This window comes from Mesocricetus auratus, unplaced genomic scaffold (genome assembly GCF_017639785.1).
Source record: "Mesocricetus auratus isolate SY011 unplaced genomic scaffold, BCM_Maur_2.0 Super-Scaffold_100676, whole genome shotgun sequence".
Classification (NCBI taxonomy): Eukaryota; Metazoa; Chordata; class Mammalia; order Rodentia; family Cricetidae; genus Mesocricetus; species Mesocricetus auratus.
Genome location: NW_024429266.1, coordinates 9,382,834 through 9,405,723, shown reverse-complemented (window position 1 = coordinate 9,405,723; position 22,890 = coordinate 9,382,834). Strand labels below are relative to the sequence as shown.

General features: G+C 45.8%; 1 long non-coding RNA gene across 2 annotated transcripts in view; it reads right to left on the bottom strand.

The window, feature by feature from the left end:
- Positions 1-7,810: 7,810 nt before the first annotated feature.
- LOC110339793 overlaps positions 7,811-22,890 on the bottom strand; it is a 49,535-nt gene continuing 34,455 nt past the window's right edge. The window contains exons 1-4 of one of the 2 annotated variants that reach the window (XR_005874287.1): positions 13,439-13,622; positions 10,827-10,914; positions 10,236-10,392; positions 7,811-8,648 (exon numbers count right to left, since the gene is read on the bottom strand). This is a non-coding gene — a long non-coding RNA (uncharacterized LOC110339793). Of the gene's footprint in view, positions 8,649-10,235; positions 10,393-10,826; positions 10,915-13,438; positions 13,623-22,890 lie in introns of those variants that run through there. The other variant, XR_005874288.1, reaches the window with a different exon arrangement.

Here is a 22,890-nt window from a genome sequence, read left to right as displayed (position 1 = left end):
GTTAAATAATAGATGTCCATTAACTAGTCTTTCAATAATTGCATTTAAACCAGTTTTATGATCATTTAGAACCACATTTTACATCAAAGTGCAACCAGATGCAACTGCCCCACCTCGCAGATATGAGCCAGTAGCATTGGGGAGTTCTGTGAGAAGGGCTAACTGCCAGAATGACTGGGGACCCCAGAGTCTCTCAAGGACAGTATCACTGACTTAAGACATCAGTCTCCTCTTTCCCCATCCAGAGACAAAACCAGGAATCTTCACCTCCCTCTCCTCCTTCTCCTGCTCCTCCTCCTCTTTCTCCTCCCTTCCCTTTCCTCCTTCCCCCTTCTCCTCCTCTTCCTAGTTTTGTTTTGTTTTGTTTTTGAGACAGGTTTTCTCTATATAACAGCTCTGGCTGTCCTGGAATTTGGCCTAGAGCTCACAGAGATCCACCTGCCTCTTACTCCTGAGTGCTGGGATTAAATGCAGGTGCCACCACTGCCTGACCTTGCATGCTTCCTTATACTGCCTAAGATCACCTGCCTATGGGTGACACTGTCCATAGTGATCAGGGCTCTCTTTCAACAATCACTAATAATAAATAATAATAATAATAATAAATGCCTCAAGACATCCCTACAGGCAATATGATGGAGTCAACCCTTCAATTAAGATTCTCTCTTCCCAGCTGACCCTATCTTGTGCCAAGTTGACAAGAAACTAACCAACACTCGAAGATACTCTTTCACAAATGCTGGGTAGACATTTTAACTAGCTATTTGTCATCTAAAAATGTAGAGGAAATTCACTACTATTCATCACCCTCTAGGGTGGTCAAGAACTTGGTCGGCAGAGCTCCAGAGTGTCATTTTGTCATCGGTGGGCCGTTAGCATCTTTCCCCTGTTCATCAGCATTCTCTGAGTTTCTGTGTCCATGTCAAGCTTTCTGATACAGTGGGGTGGGGGGCTACATACTATGCCTATCCTCCACCTTCACTTTTGAACTCCAAGGAGACAGAGAAAGAGAGGTTTTCTCAAAATAATGGCTTTAGGTTGCTAATAGATTGCCAATAATCTTTGTTTTGTGTTCACGTGTGTGCAGGTGTGTGTTTGTGAACACACATGGAAGCCAGAAGATGACCTTGGGTGTCATTCCTCTTCAGACACCACTCGCCTTGTTTTTCTGAGACAGGGTCTTTCACTGAGACTACCCCTCCCCCCCACACACACTGAGGAACCAGAGAGATCAGCCTGTCTCCACCTCCTCGGTGCTGGCATTACAAGGGTGTACCAGATCAGCCTTTGTCCATCTCCTTGGTGCTGGAATTATAAGTGTGTGCCAGATTATCCTGTCTCCTCCTTAGTGCTGGGGCTACAGGTGTATCACTAGATCCAGATTGCTACATGGCTGCTGTAGATTAAACTCAAGTCCTCACACGTGCCCAGCAAGCACTTATAAATTCATCCATCTACACAGATTCCTATTTTTCTACTATTCAATGGGAGCATTCATATGCTTTTAGAAGAAACAGACAGGGAGGGGGGTCTCAGAAAAAAACTGATTGTTCCATGATGTTATATGCAGTCTCATAAAGAGTTCAAAGTGAAGAACTTGGGCATTTCATCCAAACAAGAACACAACCCTAAATCCATCAGTTCCCTTGGAAATGGCTCTGTGAGGGATGCTGCCTTCTCCCTGGTACTCTACCTTAATGGATCAAGCATTAGGGTGAATGCTCTCCTGCATCCAGCTATGCTGTGTGAGATGAAGGCACATTATATGCGATCATAAATATTGTGTGGAAAAATATGCTCTTACTTTGATGGTGATATTCTTCTCACACCTTAGTAAATTATTCTGAACCTCCCAGAAGGATCAGGGAGGTCAGAGAAAGCCAGCTCTGCCAGTAGCATCCCTGTTGTATTTTCAGACTGCCCCTCACTCGGCCATACACCGACAAATTGTAGATTTCTATTTTTAACACTCATTATATTTATAATTTAAGGAGGAGGCTTTAACATCAACAGTGAAATGGCATTAGGCTGATAAACAATTTGTGTAGTGTCACTTTTGTAGTTTCTTTGAGCGAGCAGATGCTGACACAAGCAACTTCAGGGAGGATGGAGTGATGCTAACTCACGGTTTCAGGGGATACAGTCCATCGTGGCAGGGAGGGCATGACGGCAGGGTCTGAGATGAGGTGGCTAGTCACACTGAGTCATAGAAAGCAGACCGAGATGAATGTTGGTATCTATTCCCCTTCTCCTTTCTATCCTGTCCAGGACTCCAGTGCATAGGATGGTGTTGCCCACACTCAGAGTGGGAATTCTCTCGTCGGGTAAATATGTCTATACATATTCTCACAGACCTATCCGGAGGTGCGTGTCCACGGTGGCTCCAAATCCTGTCAGGCTGACAGTCAAGACCAGCTATCGCAGGCAGAAACACAAATGAGAGGGATTTAGGCGATGTCTACGTTAGGCCTGGGCTGACGAGGGAAACAAGTACGAATACCATACCTCTCTCCTGAGTTAGTCAACCTCCTGTCACTATAATGAAATACTGGAGACAATCATTTTACAAGGAGGAAGGATTCACTGCTCACAGTCAGAGAGGTTCTGGCACATGGCCGGCTGGTGTGTGACCAGTTGTCCTTTTGCTGTGAAGAGGCACATCACAGAGTGCGTGACAATTGCTTACATCAGCATCCACAGAGCAAAGCTGAGGGGTTAGGAGAGGACCACAATCGCCTTCAAGGCACATCCTGACATGTTAAGACCTCCCACAACGCCTCTTGTCTTAAAGGCGCCACCTCCTCCCACTAACATTAAACGGGGACCAGTCCTTGAAGGGAAGGGCATTTGGGGAAGGCTCTTCAGTGCTCAGTGGGGCGCTTCCACTACCTACCGCCATGCTGGGTATAAAGAGAAGGGAGCCCCCCATGTTGGCATTAGCTTGTGTCAGGAGTGACTAAGTGACCACATCCCTCAGCAGATCAGTGTGTTCCTTGGGCACAGGAGCATAACTTGCGAAGGCTGTCAGCATGCTCTGTTCTCATCCCTGTGAAGAGCAGCGGTATACAGTGGTGGTGACGCAGAAAGACCGACTCCAACTTAAACTTCCACTCCACTGGTCAAGACGTTCTCATGGAAGTAATTGCATTAACTGGGAGCACCTTGAGGAGAGTTTCCTGGGCTTTTGTCAGTGTATTTAATCACAGCCACAGAAAGGAAACTATGATGGGAAGGTATGATCAGATCTGCATAACACCCAGGACTGGGTCCAATCTCCCAGGAAGCAGTGGGTCTCTATCTCTTAGAGATGCTGCTAGACTAGAGTAGTGATAGTGACTGTCACCTTATGTGCCTCAGTCTTCATGTCTGTCAAATGAGGATGGGAATAGTACCCATCTCATAGAAATGGGCCAAGCATTTAGACTACTGGTCAATCAGCACAGAGTGTGGTGACCGGCGTTTGTGTGTTCCTCACAAGAATTAACTGCTCTTGTGTTTGCTGGAAAGTGGAGCAAGGCTCGTTCGTTAGTGGGACCAGTCTGAGAAGGGATGGGGCTGCTCCGTGTTCTGAAAGTTCAGAGAAGAGCTGGGCACTCTCCTGTGGCTGAACTGCTCAGACTGTTCCAGAGTTGAGAGCAATGTGACAGCCAGCAGCCTCCTGCCCGGCCACCCTGCCTTCCCTGCCTCTACTGAGGCTTCCTCGCCATGGCAGACTGTGTATCTCTCTACACTGCAAGCCTAAATAACCTTTGTCCCCTTTAAATTGCTTTTGCTGGGAGCCGGGCGGTGGTGACGCCCAGCACTCGGGAGGCAGAGGCAGGCGGATCTCTGTGAGTTCGAGGCCGGGCTGGACCGACAGCCTCCAAAACAATACAGAGAAACCCTGTCTCGTAAAAACCAAAAAAAAAAAAAAAAATGCTTTTGCTGGGGTATTTTATCACAGCAACAGAAAGAACTAATGAAGATGTTTTTCACCTGAATATTCATAGAAACATGAGAAGTATATTGTTATATCATGACCCCCATATATTAGGTGTCGGCACACCACACCCCAGGAGGCTTTGCTTGAAGACTGCTCTACCTGATATAAGGATGTGTGGCGTCCGCTCTCCACAGTGCTGCATAAGCAGCATCGATTTCAGGTTAATCCGTGCCACTTACTCAGCGACCGCCGTGTCTGTATGTTCTGCATCCTGTCTTACAATTTCAACATAAATTAAAATTTAATGCTTCTCTTGTATTAAATATTTATATGTTACAAACTTATTCTCCACAGATCCGTGACTAAAAAAAATTAAAAAAAAGATTTCCAATAAAAAAGAATGACTTGAGATTCTTAAACTGTGACACAGTCAAATAAGCAAACACTGATCAAATAACCTTCATGAGCATGAAGGTGAAGGCTAGTTTCATAAAAAACTCCCTGGAGTTCTCTGCCCAAAGTCAAAGAAGGAATTTATCTGGAATAGTTGAGGTCAAGAGCACTGAGACCTTGGGAAGCACATCATTCCTGTGCTTCCTTTCCCCAAGCACATCTGTCAGCGTGGAAGCTTCCATATCACTGTGCAATGTAAGAACAATAAAGACTGTATTTAAGGGTCTGGGCAGATGGCTCAGAGGTTAAGAGAGATGGCTCACTTACTGCTCTTACAGAGAACCTGGGTTCAGTTCCTCATACCTACATGCAGCTCACAATCACCTGTAACACCACGCACACACACAATATTTTTAAAGAATATATTTAATACTTTACATTTAGAGTTTTGGCTGTATAATATCATTCCCCCAAATTGAGAGCTGTGAAAAGAACACAAAAATACTTTTATTGAGAAATTTTGTATGTTTCTGAGGTTATACTTTATTTCTTCACTTACTTGGAAACATTGGGATCAAAGTCAAGGCATTGTTCATGCTAGGTGGGCGCTCTGCTGTTGAGCTATGTCCCTAGGCCATTGGTGTCACGGTTTATGTGATCATGTAAAACATTCTTTCTTTTAAAAACATCCCATTTGTATCATTCTTGTTGTGGCAACTTTATGAAAGGGACAATAGACATTAAGCCTTAAATATTATTTCTTTTCCCTTGTCTCATTTGACTATTGTAGACTTTGCAGCCATTCCCTGGTACATCTGTGGTGTTAATGGCATTCAGAGGGCGGCCAGACATTGGAGGAGCTGTGAAAACGTACATGATCATGAAGGAAGGGTGGTAGTAAAGTAACATGGAGGCAGAGAGGGAGGCCACTGGGGTTTAGAGACAGCATCCTTGAGTAAGGAGTCTGGTGCTGGGGGGGAGGAGAAGGAGGGGGAAGAGGGGGAGGAGGAGGAGGAGGAGGGACCTGTTTCTTTGTAAAGTCCTCCTCTGTTGCTTCCAGGAGTCATGGTGACTTGGTGGCTTTTGAAGCTGATGCTCCTTTTAGATGTGCTTCTGTGCAGAGGTGAGGCTTCCTGTGGCCACCCAGGACTGTCTCCATAGCTTCCTTAATAGTCTTTTGCTAACTCTGGCAGCTCTTGTAATTTCTACAATAGGAAAATCTACTCCTGGGGCATCAGTATGCAGGGTAGACTTTGCCAAGGTCGTGGTGGGGACAGAAGAGACAACAGCTTCATACAGTGGGTCACTAGCTTGTTTCTTCTCATCCCTGCCCTTCCTTCTCCCAGGGGTATGCCTTCCGGTGCTCCATGATCTTCCAGACCTGACTATGCCCAAGCCCACCATCCTCCCTAGGCATCCATGCGGATTGTGCATTGGTTGCTTTCCATTGCTATGACCAAAGTCCCCAACAGAAGCAACCTGAGAGAGGAGACGTTTATTTTGTCTCAGAGTTTCACAGAGTTGAGTCCACTATGAAGAGATAGGTCACAGACAAAGAGAAAGCAGGGAAAGGGGGATGTCAGCACTGGCCTTGGTCTCCTAGGTGAATTTAAGTCAGTCAAGCTGATGGTGACAATTATGCATCTGTGGACTATGTATATGTGTTTCTCACTAGTGTCTAAAATTCAAAAAAGAAAATCAATCATATTTTAATTATTTAGGACTGCAATTCCATAGTTCATTTTTCTGGCATGAATAGGAACCAAATCCCCATCGTATCTCTTGACTGCCTGTCAATGCTGTGTCAGTGCATTCTAATTTTAAAGGAGCTTTTATGTACAAAAAATGTTTGGGCAGTTTTGTAGTAAGATGTATGGCTGGGAGTGTCATCCCTAAACCCAAGTCAGCATGGGAAGATCCAGGTGCAACTTGAATCACCTGGTTAGTTCAGAATGGAAAGTCCTGTGTAGGGGGAGGGGTAACCATTGAGTGCTGTGTTCCTGCCCTGGCCAGAACCAGAGCAGGACGTGGGTTTTAACTGTGAAACAAGCTAGGCAAGGCCTCCATCCTCATGAAGTCTGTGGTCGGATGGGGAGAATGCGCTGGGGCGGCAGGGGAATTGTGGTAGAGTGAGATAATATTCCAACATTCCCTGGGGACTAGAGACAGGGTGAGAATGGGGAACAGATTCAGGGCAGGGGTAACAGCAAGAGAGTTGAGGTGAGGCACTGGGGGGGGGGTGAGAACAGGCAGCTTGGAGGGTCAGGAAAGGAGCTTAGGCCTGATACGCTGTCACGTGGCTGAGTCTTAGCATTCAGGAGGAGGAGGCAGGAGGCTGTCTTAAGTGGGGGGGGGAGTAGGGAGGGAGGGAGGACGGGAGGGAAGAGAGGAAAATCTCATTTGGGACTTGGACACAGAATCCAGAGTGTCAGGGCAGGTGTGGCCCACAGGGCTGGAGAGGAAAGCCCAGTGTGTGAGTCCCACATCTTTGGCTTTGTTTGGTTTTGAGTTGAGACAGAGACTCTCTACATAGCTCTGACTGACCTAGAACTCACTATGTAGACCTTGCTGTGTGGCCTCCAACTCAGAGATCTGCCTGCCTCTGCCTCCCGAGTGCTGCCATTAAAGGTGTGCGCCGTCTTAGGTTTTCTAAACCTTTGCAGTTTGTCCCCATTTCCTCATACTCAGCCGAGACCCAGCCTCAGTCTGAACCTTGCATTCTGACCACACCTCTGCTTGCTAGAGGCCCAGGTAGCTGCACGGCATGGCCGCCAGTCCCTCCGCACCTCACACAGCTCTTGTGGTCATCTCCCAAGCACCTGCACTGAGCTCAGGTGATCGCTGAGTATGGAATACCCATGCATGCATTGTACGCTATCAGTAGTGGTTTCCTTTTCACTTATTTGCTTGTGTATACAACAAAAATATATAGCGCCTCTGCACTATGCCACACACACTGGATGCCAACTATCAATGACAAGATCAGTTTAACACGTGAAGGATCTGAGCACCGTCTCAAGATTAGAGTGCAACAGACAGGCCGAGCATCACAGAGGGGCGGGGCCAGACGTGCCATTCAAAATCCATTCCTCACCGTGAACACACCCTTGACTTGTAAATGGATGCCCATGAGGCATGTGAGGATTGACGTGTACATGTTCCAGTGCACAGTGGGCTGTGACAGCATGGAAACAGGACATATCATCAGACAGGGCTGGCAGCAAGGAATGCACGTCTGACTTTGGAGTCTAGGGTAGATAGAATGCCATCATTTTGGCTGATGGTGTTGTTTCTCTCAGTGGTCCTCGACTGCTTTCTTCAGAACAGAACTACTGGGCTATTTTTAAAAAAAGTTTTCTAAAGACAAATATATAGAGCAGTAAGAATGTAAAGATAATAGAAAATGGTTGAAATGATTAGCTATGAATTTCATCATGGACCAGGAAGGGAAGAAAGAAACTTAGAGGGAACAAATGACAACATTCCAGGCACCAGTGGTCTCCATAACATTTAAAGATAGACAATGGGGGTAATGATGAGACATAGGACCAAAAGAGAATATCGATATATAAGGAGAAGATAACGGGGTCTAAGATTACAGAGATGGAGCTGTGCTGGGCAATTCCAGCTTCCAGTGAGAATGCTTGTGGGGAGTGAAGGATGTCAAAGCCATCTGCTGTGCTTCAGTGATCAATGTGACGTCCTTGCTGTGGGGGAACATGGCTGGAACAGTACTGAAGGGAGGAGTCAGATACCAAAGACCCCGGTGGGACAGTGTCGGGAACAGCATCACAGGAGGGCAAGACCCAAAGGATGCTCCTCCAAAGTGAGTCTTAGGCAGGATTCTCCCAGAAATCAGAGCTTAGTCACTGGCTTACATTCACATAGTTGGTTTTTGGAACAAAGATACAAGGGAATAGGACTGGGAGAAGAGTAAGGGAGGGACAGAGAGGGAGACAGAGAGAGAAAGACAGAGAGGAAGACACACACACACAAACACACCTAGAGAGAGAGAGACAGAGACAGAGAGAGAGATGCAAGGTACATACTTGAGTAATTATCACTATGAGTGAATAGATCTCTGCCATGATTTCAGAAACTTCCCAGAAGCCACATGGAAGGAACCTCAGGGTGTATCCAGTTTCTTCTTCCTCTATCAGGGGTGCTTTGTAGGGGTGGGAACTCCTGGAAGCAGCATCGTTGGGCAGGTTTCTTCAAGTCTCTCCCTCTAAGGCTCTTGGAAGCTCCAGGCAGAAATTGAAATGACATGTTGCAGCTAAGACATCACACGGCCAGGCTTCCACCTGCCTGGAGCTGTTTGTCATAGCGGTGGCTGGAGAAAAACGTGGAAGAGAGAAGGGAAGGCACAAGAAGTGTCCGTCACAGAGTGCAAAGGAGCCCCTGTCAGCAAGCAACCAGTGGGGGAAACAAGCAAAAACAAAACACAGCATAGGCAAAAGCACCATGGCTACTCCAGGTGGGTGACACTAGTGGCCAAATGTTCAGTTTCAGCTTTGACCCAGAACTTGGAGAAAATGTGGGTTCAAGGCCCATCTGGCAAGTGAACAAGAATAGAGTACAAAAAAGAAATCCAGGAGGGACGGTTCCTGGCCATCCTAGACCATGCAGGGTCAGCCAGGAATTTAATCACCACAAGGCTGCCCATGAAATCAAACTGCAGTCTGAGCAAGGAGATGGATGTATCAAGAGAAACAGTATCTGTTCTCAGAGAAGTCTAGCTGGGTAAAACTGGGGATACGTGTGTATACACTTCAGGTTTTTCTAGGGAGGCTCTAAACAGTGATTCCCAACCTGCAGGTCACGACCCCCACGGGGTCACATATGAGATATCCTGATTTTCAGATATTTACATTACAATTCATAACAGTAGTGAAGTTAAAGTTATGAAGTAGTAACAAAACAATTTTATAGTTGGAGGCAGGGGTCACTGCAACGTGAGGAACTGTATTAAAGGGTTGCAGCGTTAGGGAGGTTGAGAACCACTGTATTAGAGCTTGGCAGCATTAGGGATGTTGGGAACCTCTATATTAGAGGGTTGCAGCATTAGAGAAGTTGGGAACCACTGTATTAAAGGGTTACAGTGTTAGGGAGATTGGGAACCACTGCTGTAGAAGACAGGAAATGAGCATAAAGGTGTCATTTATCAGAGCCATTTGGCAATTTTATTTGCCAAGGTGAATTAATAAATTAGCATCCTGATTTAGACCATACGCTATGGGGAGTTTAACTAGTTAAGCTAAATCACTCTGGGCTTGGTAATAAGTCAGGTCTACGGAACTCCAAAGTGTAGGATACCAGCTTTTCCCTGTGACCACAGCAGAGAGCAGATGGCCAGAGAGGTTGGCCTCGGGTCTTCTCCCGATGATTTACAACTCATCTCCTGACTCAGTGCTCTGCTTCTGGGATGTCCCATCACGCAGAAACAAAAGCATGTTTATGCACCTCTTGTCACCTTTTACTGTGTAAGTCCCCGTATGCTCAAGCCAACCTGTATATTTATGGCCTCCATTTCTGCAGGTCAGGAATCTAGTGTAACGGGATTCCTGCCTGGGTCCTGTGCCCACTTTAACCCCCAAAATAACACAAGGAGACTCTATTTGTTACAATGCTGTTGGCCAGTGTCCGGGGCTTATCATTGGCTAGTTCTGTCTTAAGTATTAACCCATGACTACTAATATATATTTCTATAAGGTCTTATCTTACTGAGAGTGCCAGGCTCGTACATCCTCTCCTCCTGGAATCACATAGTGACTCTCTACTCTTGACTACATTTCCCAGAATCCTCCTTGACTCCTAGTCCCACTTGTCTTGCTTCCCTATTGGCCAACAGTGCTTTATTTATCAACCAATAAGACAAACATATACACAGAAGGACTTTTCCCTTACTCAGCCCTTGTACCTCAGGGTCTTTAACAGACTGCAGTCCAGATACCAGCTGCAATTGTTCATCTGAAGGTTTCACTGGTCCAGGATCTCTTTCCAAGTTCACACAGTGGTTGGAAGCATTTAAGTTTGTGTGGATTGTCTCTTGTGATACTTTGCTGAGTAGTCCATGTCTGGTCACCACAGATAGAGTAATAACAGATCAAAGAAACAATGCAACTTATGCCCAACTTGGGGAAACATGGAGCTTACCTAATGAAGCTTGAGTGAGGTTTGTCTATGGGAACTTGGCTGACTCAGGCAGCTGCAGCACTGAGAAACTTACTCCAACTTGAGAGATCCATGAAAACTATCACTGGTTCCCAGCTATACCACTGAGGAGCTAAGTTCAAGGTCAGCCTGGTCTACACAGTGAATTCTAGACCAACTAAGGGCTATATAGTGAGACCTTCCTTGTCAAAAAGAAAAAGAAAAATAGAAAACAGAGAAAGAAAGAAAGAGAGAGAGAGAGAGAGAGAAATAAAAAAAGGAGAAAGAAGGCCTTAGACAAATTTCTTCTAAGGCAATGACGTAAGGGGTGGGGGATGTTCAGATTTCTCCTACTCACATCTCATTCGCAAGAAGGTGGACACATGACCACAGGGAGGTTAAGTGGAGGCTGGGAAGTGAACTTTCTTGTCAGACATCCATGAATCCTGTCAAAACCCAGAGTCAGAGGCTTTTATAAACAAAGAGGATGGACTAGAAAGGGGGTGATAAGCAGGCTCCTCTACAGTGACCATAAGTGGGTGGAAAGTCTAACTTGTTATTGTCAGATCATCCAGTATGTATCTATGCGTCCCAATGTCCCATAACAACCAGCCTGACAAGATACAGTCATGGGTGCAGTAGTTCATGAGGGTCCTGGGAGTAACCAACCACTTTCTGATTGTATTAAAGGCCCTCTCTGCAGGAGGAAACTCATGGCTATCACTATAAATCTTGCCAAGAACACGTGGCCAAGGAATAGATAGGGGAGAAGCTGCTATCATTACATTCTTTTTGTAGCTGTGATGATTATCTAGAAAATATCATACACAGCAGACTGGGTGGGTAAAACAGATGAACAATTTTCTACTTCATTAAATTTGAGCCAGGCAGTGGTGGTGTACACCTTTAATCCCAGCACTCTATAGGCAGAGGCAGGTGGATCTCCATGAGTTTGAGGTCAGCCTGATATACAGAGTGAGTTCCAGGACATCCAGGACTACACAGAGAAACCCTGTCTCTAATAATAATAATAATAATAATAATAATTTGAGCCCAAGTGTGGTTTGACTTGTCTATAATTCTAATACTCAAGAAGCGGGGGCAGCAAGAACAGGGATCCAAGATCAAACTCAGCTGTATAGTGAGTTTAAGACCAGCCTGAGATAGATGAGGACATGTCCTAAGACAGCAACAAACTAGAACATATCTGTATCTATACACACACATATCTCCTGATTTGGGGTTCTACTCCAATGCAATGTTTTTCCAAACTAGAAAGAAGATTGAAATAAAACTGTTATTAAATACTTGTTGTTTTGTTTTACTTTGTTGTTGTTGTTTTTGTTTTTTGAGACAGGGTTTCTCTGTGTAGCCCCTGGCTGTACTGGGCTTTATTTGTAGATCAGGTTGTTCTTGAATCAGAGATCCACCTGTCTTTACCTCCTGAGTGCTGGAATTAAAGGTGTATGCCAGCATCGTGAAGCCTAACTACTTGTTAAAAATTGAACTTATAAAACAGACTACTGGATAACTGCTAAGACAAATGAACTCTTCGGTTTTATACCTCTGATCACTAATGCATCAAATCAAGACACCCTCTGGTGCATTTATTTTCAAGAGATTAAATCATTAAAAATTCTGCATTCCTCACTAATATCAAACTGAGTTAGGATAGATCACATTAGTACTGATTGAGTTTTGATTGTCATATGTCTGTGTCTGAAGGGCATTTCCAGCCGCTGGCAGTGGGTGAATCCCAGCTAACCCAGGAAGCCTGGAACAATGCCCAGCATTTTGAGTATCTTTTTAACAGATGTGCTATCTTTCAGCCATACACTTACTTAATAGTGTGTATCCTTTTCTGTTTGCAGAAAGGCTTCAGTCACATGAGCGCTTTACCTGCGTGTACACATGTGTCTGGTGTCCACCAGGGACAGAGAGGTAGATGTTGGACCTCCTGGCACTGGAGTTACAGATTGTTGGGAGTTGCTGTGTGGGTGCTGGGAACTGAAGCTGTGATCTCTGTAAGTGACAAGTGCTTTTGACTGCAGAGCCACCTCCAGAGTCCCACAAATGTATGTAAGCATTGAGTCAGTGGGGGGAATGGTGACAGGGGTGGTGTGTGTTAGTGTGTGTGTGTGTGTGTGTGTGTGAGAGAGAGAGAGAGAGAGAGAGAGAGAGAGAGAAAGATAGAGAAAGAGAGAGAGAGAGAGCCACCTCCAGAGTCCCACAAATGTATTTAAGCATTGAGTCAGTGGGGGGGATGGTGACAGGGGTGGTGGTGTGTGTTTTTATGTGTGTGCAGTGGTATTTAATCATTTAGTGAGGGACAGTGGGGGTTGTATATATTAGTGTGTGTGTGTATGTGTGTGTCTGTGTGTGTAATGGTATTTAATCATTTAGTTAGTGAGGGACAGTGGTGGTGGTGGTGTGTGTTTGTGTGTGTGTGTGTAATGGTATTTAATCATTTAGTTAGTGGGGGATGGTGACGGTGGTGATGGTACCTGTGTTAGAGTGTGTGTGGTGTGTTCCTCATGTGAAGGTCAGAGGACAATCATTTCTCAGGCATCAGCCACCATTTTTAGTTGTTTGAGACAGGCTCTCTGGCTGGCCTGCTCTTGAGTTCTCCAGGTAAGCAAGGCTGGCAGGGCAGGGAGACCCTGGAATCCACCTTGTGTCTGCGTCCCCAGCACTGGAAAGATAAGCACACACCACGTCCTCAGCTCTTTTTACACGACTCCTGGGGACCAAACTCAAGTCTTCACACTTACCCAGCAAGCATTTTCCTGGTTAAGCTCTCTCTCCCGGGCCCACAAATGGGGTTTTGTATCTTTCTACTTAGCTTCATTTTTAAACTTTTCCCCGTGTGTTATAACAACACTTTTGAAAGATGACACATTTATCACCTCCTCTTAGCTGACCTCAGGGCGGTGACTGAGGCTGTCTTCCTAACAAACTGAAGCTGCACACCTGGCCGCAGGTCTGCTCAGTGTCCTATCCCTGTGGTCACCTGGCAGCGACATGTCCACGTGAAAGAGCCCTGGTGACAGTCAGCATTTGTGTCTCAGAGTGAAAAGACCAGTGTAGCAGGCGGCAAGCAGGGACACAGGAGCGGTGTCCTCATGAGCACTGACATCACCGCACACCAACGGACGCCACGGCAACGAGAGAACAATGGGAAACCGGAGTCACTTGAACACTGCAACTGAGAGAGGGCAGAACAATGCGGAGGTGCCTGGAACAAATGGTCCTGCTGGGGACAGCGGGAAACAGTGGCTCTGGTGTAATTAAAACTGGGCCTTGAGGCGGGCACGGACGAGGATCTCAATGGTCCCGGCACCCAGGACATTAGTCACATGGTGTTCATCAGGTGACACCCTAGCCTGAACCTGCATATCGGCTGACACCGTAGAAATACTGTTCCTCTGGTCCAGCGTCTGCCAACACGGCTGTTAATAATTAACCCCGGCGTTGACGATGCGTCTGTACACACCTCCAGACAGAGCCTTTCTGCAGAGGCTTTCCACCTGCTTGGCCACGCCCTTCCTGGTAATTTTGTATTGTTGCATAGCAGGACATCAAGGCTGTTGGGTACTGGAAATATCTGAGAGAATGGTTTCCTCAGAGGGCCAAAGCTGTGTCTGAGTCAGTGTCCTGTGGTGCTGAGGCAGCCCACTGAAAGCAGAAAGTGCTGAGCCTGCCAGGTAGTTACCCAAGTAGGTCCAGGGTATAGGGAGTTTCATCTTTGCTGGGACAGGAGTTGCTCTTTCGTTTTGTTAGATAAGGCAACCTTGAACTCACTATGCATCCCTGTCATCTCTGAACTTGCAGTGATCCTCCTGCCTCTGCCTCCCTAGTGCTGGAGTCAGAGGTGTGTGCACTGCTATGACCTGCTTATTGCTGCCCTTTACGTGAAGTTGGTTAATGTATTAGAGCATATATCAGAATTCCCTGGGGATGTCCTTCATAAGAAATGTGCTCAGGACTGATCCTTGGCATGGGTTAACATGGAATCTGGGCATATGTTTCAGAGTACAACTCAGGTAAAAATGACGTGTGCTCCTGGTTTTCTGCCATGGGGCCAGAGGCAGCTAGCCAGCATGGCTGCTGTGCTGTATTTTCCTTCCCAAACATGGGGTTTCCACTTTAAGGGAACTCACCCATGTGATTCTTCTGGTGTACCTAATGTGCGATGGAAAGACCCTTCCTGCCCAGGCTTGCCCGTCTCGTCTCAGAAGTTATGGCTCCCAGGGCCAACTCCACTAAGTTTCCATTACCAGGTGGTACAGCAAAGGCAATGTGACTTGAAAGACAGCTTCTACTGGGAATATGGAGGAAGTCAGAGCACTGAGGCACAGGTGGGACGATCTCCCAGGACTTCCGGAAGTACTTCCACTGTGTAGGATGCAGCATTTCAGCACAAACTCTCTTGCCCTTTAAGAGTATCTTTTTTCATTTATTTTACTCCCTCATTCCGTCATGTCCTCCAACAGCTGTATTTGCAACTGCCTGTAAAATCCGTGCCCTGTGCATCTTGAGATAGCACAATGACAAAAATAGCATCCTGGGGGAAAGATTGAAGTCTATTAAAGGCACAAAGCAAAACACAAAACCATATTAAGATGAAAAACAAACAGAATAAAAGAGAAACTACTTTGGACTCTACCCAGTAAGCTATTCATTTCGCTTTCGTCCCAATGTCTGTATGACAAGGAAGTTGAATCAAATGGTCTTCCAAATTCCTTCTTGCTCAGGTCTTCTGTGTGTGGTACAAGTGTCTGTGTGTCTGTGTGTGGTACAAGTGTCTGTGTTCTCTGTGATGTATCTCCCAGGAGACAGCTCCAAAGCCGGCCTGGGGTCCTTGGACACGGAGGCACAGCCTCTGTACGGCTTCTTCCATGGGTTACTGTGCTCTTCTCTACCTGAAGGTTTGCTCCTTGCAGGGTGGAGTTAGCAGGGGTCCCACCACCACTGGGGCGGGGCTGGGCAACTGTTCTGCGGCCTTAGATCCCAGCCCTGGTCGCCATATCATCTGTGCTTGCCTCTGTACCTAACCCTGCCTGCCCAGGCCCTGCTCGCTTTGGCTTGTGCTTTGTTTTCTTCTAGCCATCATTCAACAAATACTAGGTGCGCGTTCTGCTCGTGCACTGTCCTTGGCAGCCAGCGAGAGACGGCGAGGGAAGAGCAAGCCCCTCCTTGTAGAGCCGACGTCAAACGGTGTCCCACCCTGGCCTCTGTAAGCTGCCCAAACCTATCTTTCTGCTGGGCAGAAAAAATATAAATAAATAAACAAATGCCCAGAACCCCGTGGCCAGGACTCGCTGCAGCACCTGTGAACTGAAGTCTCTCTTTCGTCCCTCCTGTCCTCCCTGCTTCTAGTCTTCCTTCTTTTCTTCTTTCTTCTCCCTGCTCTCTCCCCACCCCTTCTGGCCTGCCTTAGCCCGTCTTCCCTTTCTCCCCACCCTCTCTTCTCATTTCCTTTCTCTCCTCCTCCCCCATGTGGGCCTTCCTATCTCATTATGGCCAACCGACCTCTTCCTGTTCTTGGTCATTTGGTCTTGGCTTCCCCCACCTACTTGACACTTGTCATGTGTGGCCCTGTCACACCAGGTCACCTGTGCCTCGGTCGTTCATACCCAGGAACATTTTTTTATTTAACCCGCTCTCAAAACAAGATTCTTTTCGATGTGTCACAATTAAAAACCGGAACCCACGGAGCAAGGATGGCCGCCTGGTGAATCCAGCCGTGGAACATCAATGGCATGGAGAGATAGCAGAGTTTCCCACCAGGCTCTGATTTTGCAAAAACTGAGTGACGGATGGGGAGTGCTCTGCCAGGACTCCTCGGTTTGCCTCTTCTGTGCAGACCTGCTGCACTGGGAGGGATGATGCTGACAGCAGAGCCAGCTTCCCTGGGGAACATCCATCCTGGGTCTTTGTTATGTGTCCCTCTGCTTCCCCTCCCCCAGCAGCCCTACCCAGCAAGAATTTCATATGCAGCACATATGCGCTCTTCCCTTAGACTGGAGCTGAGCTCTGGAACCCGCAAGGCTGCTAGGCAAACCCGTGGGCCAATTCTCCTTCTCCAGTCTCCACTAAAGGCAGACTCCACTACAGCAGGGAGAGGGAAGGAGACACAGGTCCATGGCAGGACATGGGGATGTTTATCCAGGAGGGCAGGGCGGCTGCCTCCAAGCCTCCACCACACCACAGTCAGTGAAAGGTCAGGCTCAGTTTCTCTTTAAGAAAGGAGACTTGGAAGTTGCTGTTTCCCAACTGGGAGAATTCCAAAGGAGAGCTGCCATGGAAACTGCTGTGACCAACACACTGGGCTATAAATAACAAAGTCACCTGCTCATGCCTGGGTCCTCTCTTTGGATCCCTCTGTCCCCACTCCCTGCCCCCAGGGTAGAGTCTCAATCCTTGAGCTGATCCTAAGTTTCCCTTCTGCCTCCAACAAAGGTACGAACCCTGTTGAATGAGGCTCCTGACTCCCAAGTCAGGATGCTACAGAGAGCAAGCTGGAACCATAGGCAGACAGCCATCATCCAAAGGGCCCCTGGCAGCCTCCCCGTGGCTCTTCCCCTGGCTGTCACCAGGTTGCCATTGGAGAAGTGCCTGAGTACCTACGGTGGGCAGAGCTAGCACCAGAGTCCCAGGGGCTGACTGCCACCAGCACTTCACTTTCACAGCGCATCGTAACAGCCTCCAACTGTCCAACAAGGAAATGATGTGACAAAGAAGTTCAGAATTCGCCTCAGGTTACACAGGCCATAATCTGGCAGGGATCCTAACCCAGGAAATCTTGTGACTCCAAAGGCTAACAGATAAAATAGTTGAATTGCTCTTAAAATCTTGGAAAGTACTTTGTAAATTCATTTAGTCCATAAATTTCTAGTACCTTTATGTCAGGGGTTTACTATGCTTCAATAAAAATTTCTTGGCCTAATCATATTTGGACTCTGGTGGAAGGGATGGAACAAAGCTATTTCAGAGATTTTTTTTGTCTTTAAAATTGTGTGTATGTTTGTATGTACGTGTTTATGTGTGTGCATGTGTATGTGTGTCTATGTGTATATGAGTGTGTGTAGAACATGTATGTGGAGGTCAGAGGACAATTTTCAGGAGTCAGCTCTCTCATTCCAACACATGAGTCCCAGGAATTGATCTCAGGTCCTCGGGCTTAGCAAGAAGAACCCTTATACACTGAGCCATTCCTACAGTGTAAGAATTTTTATTGCTATTTATCTCCCAACCATGGAAAGTGCTGCAGAGACTCTGAAACTTCTAAATAAAGGTGAATTGATTACAGTGACAAAAGCCAGGAAATTCAACCACCAAGAAATCATATTAGCAGAGAAGTAGATATCTATTCCCATGGTGGGTCTAACAGGTGCTAGACGCTTGTGTCATCAGTCACTGTTCTGGGACTCCTGAAACACCAGAGGGATCAGATGACTGTGAGTTGATATAGAAGTATATATATGACATATATGACATAAATATATGACAGGCAAAATTCTGTGTTTATTCAACACACCTTGTAGACAAGGACACTAACTTTTCAGGGGGTGAATTGCTTAGTCAACTCAAGGTCATTGCTCTGAGTGGACAATCAGATAGTTCCTCAGGAGAGGTGTGAGAAGAGTAGAGAAGGACTCAAGACATCCATGTGACTTTCTAGACTTCAAGCATCTTCCAGTGCCAGGCTGCTCCTCTCTTCTTTCTTAGATTAACACTAGAAGTAATTTCAGTGCCAGGCTGCTCCTCTCTTCTTTCTTAGATAAACACTCGAATTAATTTTGAATTATCATGCAATAATTACATAGATAGATTGGTTTCATTGTGGCATGTTTATATACTTACATCAAATATCAGCTGATTTGCTCATATCCACTCCCTCCTATCTGTTATCTATTTCTCTCTTGGTCAAATCTTCCCTCCATATCCATAGCCTTTCTGTCTCTTTCTGTGTGTGTGTGTTTACACCGTGTTTTAAATCTAGAATCCACATATGCAGTAAAGCACGCAATATTTGTCTTCTATTTGGCATATTTTACTTAACATGGTAATCTTTAGCTCCATCCATTTTCCTACAAATGATACCACTTTGTTCTTTACAACTTCATTGTTTATACCATATACATATATAGGGATACACACACACACACACACACACACATATACGTATATATCTCACGTTTTCTATATTCAATCATTTGTTGATGGACAGCTAGTGTCTTAGGGTTTCTATAGACATGAAGAGACACCATGACCACAGCAAATCTTATAAAGGAAAACATTTAATTGGGGTGGTTCGCTTACAGTTCAGAGGTTTAGTCATTATTGTCATGGCAGGAAGCATGTAGGTAGACATGGCGCTGGGACTGAGGGTCCTTACATCTTGAGCCAAAGGCAACAGGAAGTGAACTGAGACACTGGGTGTGACTGGAGCATATATGAGACCTCAAAGCCCACCTCCACAGTAACACACTTCCTCCAACAAGGTCACGCCTCCTAATATTGCCACCCCTTTGGAGGCATTTTTCTTCAAATCACCACATCTAGTATGACTCCACAATCTATGCATAAGGCTTGTAATTTAATGCAGCCACATTGATCAATTCTTGCCAAAATTTCCATTGTTTGTTAGGATTATTTTCATAAAGTCCTGGCCTGTGCCTGTGTCTTTAAGTGTTTTACTGTTCTCTTCCAGTAACTTCTGTTTTCAAGTGCTGTAGCTGTGGCCATAGCCTATTTTTCTGGGATTTTCAGCCATCTTGTCTTTTTTTTTTTTTTTTGTGATTCCCAAAGCTCTTCTTCCTCCCTCCTTCATAGTCTGTCTTTTGCTATTCTGACTTCTCACTCAGTCTCACAAAGAGGAAGCTTCTAATTTACCTTCTCTTGTATGACACCACTCCTGGGGAGACATGATATCTACTCATGCCCCATATAGGGTGTGACAACAGGCCACTAACCCTGTTTGGTAATAATACCATCGAAGCACAACTTGGTGGACCAACGATGTTATTGGGTTACTCACCGGAATGTGGACGGGGATTACTTACAGGAGTAGGAATAACTCAAAGACAGCTGCATCACTGACAATCCCCCTTGGAGTGGGCCATGACTCATGAAAGTTAGAAACCGAGATGATTTGCAGGCAGCTCAACAGGTTATAGAATATCTTTTTATCAGTCATTACTGCTTACATATCCTTGGGTAGAGGGTGGTCCGTGCATCTGGTGAGTCTCAGGGACTTCCTGAGACTTGTCAGTTGTTTACTTCCTGCATCTTAATGAGCCTTCCCTCAGAATTTCTCAAGTCGTACAGATCTTCCCTCAGAAATAGAAAGTTTCTGTTTGGAGGAATTCATTACATGGCACCATCTTAACCTGGAAGTCTCCAGACTTCCCCCCTTGAACCTGTAGCTTCTCTTAGAAAGGATAGTGCTAAGAGCAGATGTCCAGAAGGCGAGTCTACCTGGGATTTCCATATGTCTCAGCACAGAAAAGGGAAATGACTCAGGACTTGAATAATGAATATATGGTTAGACACATGGGTGAAATGAAGCATTAGCTTGTCACGTGGATCACACCACGTTACGAGAGTACAGTGATTCACAAAGTGACAGGTAATGGTTTTGATGAGACTTCATTACGGCAGTTGAGATGAATGTTAACAGCAAATGGTACAAATAAAGGTTCAAATACTGCCTCTGCCACTTGCCAGCTACATGGTTTTAGATGTTACCTAACTTCTGTTGTTTTCCAATTTCTAACAGAGGGTAAAAATAGAACCGACCTCCTAGGGTCATTGTGAGAGTTCACTGAGTTAGTGCTGAGAAGGCAGGAAGTTGATTAATGTCTGGCCCCAGAGAAAACACTCTACGATGAGAAGTGTTTAGTTAGGATCATGATCCATGGGTGAGTTTCTCACCTTTCGCTGCAACGGATTAGCAGTTTGATATAGTTCAATATTATTTGAGAGTTCTTGTTGTCTTTTCACAGTGATGGTTGGGGCTGTGCAGAAATAACTCCCTGCTGTGTTGAAAGGTCAGGGCTAACTGACAAAGGGCTTTTGTGTTTCTTAACAACAACATCTGATTCTGTTTTCTTTTGCTTTACCATTCTGGGGATTGAACCCCGAACCTTGAACATTCTAGGCAAGCTTGACTGAACTATACCCCGAGCCCTTCGAGAAAAACAGTGTGAATCAGATCTGGGTGTGGTGGTATGCACCTGAGATCTCAACACTCAGGAGCCAGAGGGAGGAAGAGACACACTTTAGACCAGGCTGGGTTAACTGGGAGCTCTAGGCAAGGCTGGGCAATATAAACAGAGCCCTTTAAAAACTAAAGTGTTGATGCCAGCATGAAAGTAACTGCTAGGAACTTGTTTCCCTTAATATCTGGGCTAACTTTTAGAGGTGGAGTTAGGAAAAGACATTTCACCAAACTCATGCCCCAGCCTTTCGGCTTAAGAGGGAAGCAGCCATTCGAAGTATGCGCTTCCTCGGGGGAGATTATTATCTCTGGCAACCTTCTGAGTGATTTGTCAAAATGGAATACAACCCAAAAGCTGGGTCCTCTGGGGCTTCAGAATTATTATAAATGGGACAAGATGTACCCCGAGAGGCTGACTTCTTCTGTTCGCATGTACTAGGGCAGCAGTGTGGGTGCCCCTCGGGCAGAAGAGGAAGCAGATTGATGATATTGAAGCCTTATCTATCCTTTTCTTGTCACAGCCTGGGTTCCCAATAATGCCCACCTGCCACAAAGAGCAGAAACCCCCTTTGAACTCCCTCACCTTAAACTTTCAGTTCTGGGACCAAACTTCCGTGTGACTCTGGGAAAGACTTTTTTATCAGGCTGGAGACGCATGTGGACAGCCAGTTGACCAACAGGCTCCACCCTCCCCCCAGGCTTAAAAGATTCAGAGTCGCTAGGAAGAGGTGGCTGTCCCGTGGTCTCCACTAGGAAAAGAGAGAGAAGCACTAGTGTCTCGAGTCAATAATGAAGTGGTCTTTCCTAAACGTTATGGCGGGAGTCAGTAATGAAGCGGTCTTTCCTAAACGTTATGGCGGTCTGTTTCTTATCGGAAGACTGGCAGACTAAATGTCCAGCAGTAAACTGAGTCGATAGCAAAAGACAGTGTACACGCTGTTCCGGGTGTTAAGACTGAAGATGAACTGTGGGTGGCTCAGCTATCAAGGCGCTTGCCTCACAGACGCCTGGACTTTTGTTTGGATCCCCACCTGCCAAGCCAAGCGTGGCGCTGTGCATCTGGGATCTCAGTGAATATTAACCAGTTGCTCACACCACCTGGCTAATGCAGCCTGACTGGTGAGCTCCTGGCCCATCGAGAGACTCTGTCTCAAAAAAAAAAAAAAAAAAGAAGGTGAGGAAGACAGCATCTGGTGACCTCTGGCCTCCACACACACATGCTCCCATAGACACGTGACACAGACATGTGCACACACATATCTTTGCTAAGCAAGTAAAACAAATGCTAAAATAATTAATCTCTTACTTTCAGCCAAACAAATACATTTTTAGGGACTTGGATATTTCAGTTCAATATAGTTTTATGGTCTATATGACAACTATGTATCTTCAGTTAGCATCCACAATTAGCTATTAAACAGCCTTGTTTCAAAATATGTAGCGAGTTTACTAGACTGTTTTCAATTATCTCCTGTATATTTGCTCATAATTTGTTTGGATGCCAGAGCAAAGAAATTTAAATATCCCTCAAGGCTTGGGATTCATTTCATAATCAAAAGTTAGATAAGTATGGGATGAAACAGTATATTTTTAAAATACAAGTACTCTGACTGTAATGATTAAAATTATTATAGTTAGTATTAATCATGTTACTTATAGGAAAAGTATATTTATTTAGCCAAATATATCTTTCAGAAGTAGCACCTCCATTGTTGAAAAGAACCAAATATTTTTCCTGAAGGGCATGATATTGTAAGCCACAAATGGAGTTCGTCTCCTTGTAGTCGACTTCATGTTACTATAACAAGTACCCGGACGTACAATTTACAAAGAAAAAGCAATTTATTTTGGAGTACAGCTTTGGCAGCTTCAATCCAAGATTCACTGGCCGTGTTGCTTTGGGCCTATGGTAAGGCCGTGCACTGCTGCATATGGCGTGGAAGACCAAACTCGCTAACTTCGAGGCCAGGAAGAAAAGGAGAGGGAGGGAAGGGAACAGGCTCCCATAATTCCCCTTGTGTTTGCATGACCAGTGACCCAAGGATGTGCCATTAGCCCCAACTCTTAGAGGCCCACCACCTCCCAACAGCACTGTGTCGTGGATCAAACATTTTCCATGTGAGCCTTCCAGGACAGTTCAGTCCAAGCACTAGCAACTGCTGTTACAGCTATGTGGAACTGAGAGGCTGGCAGGACT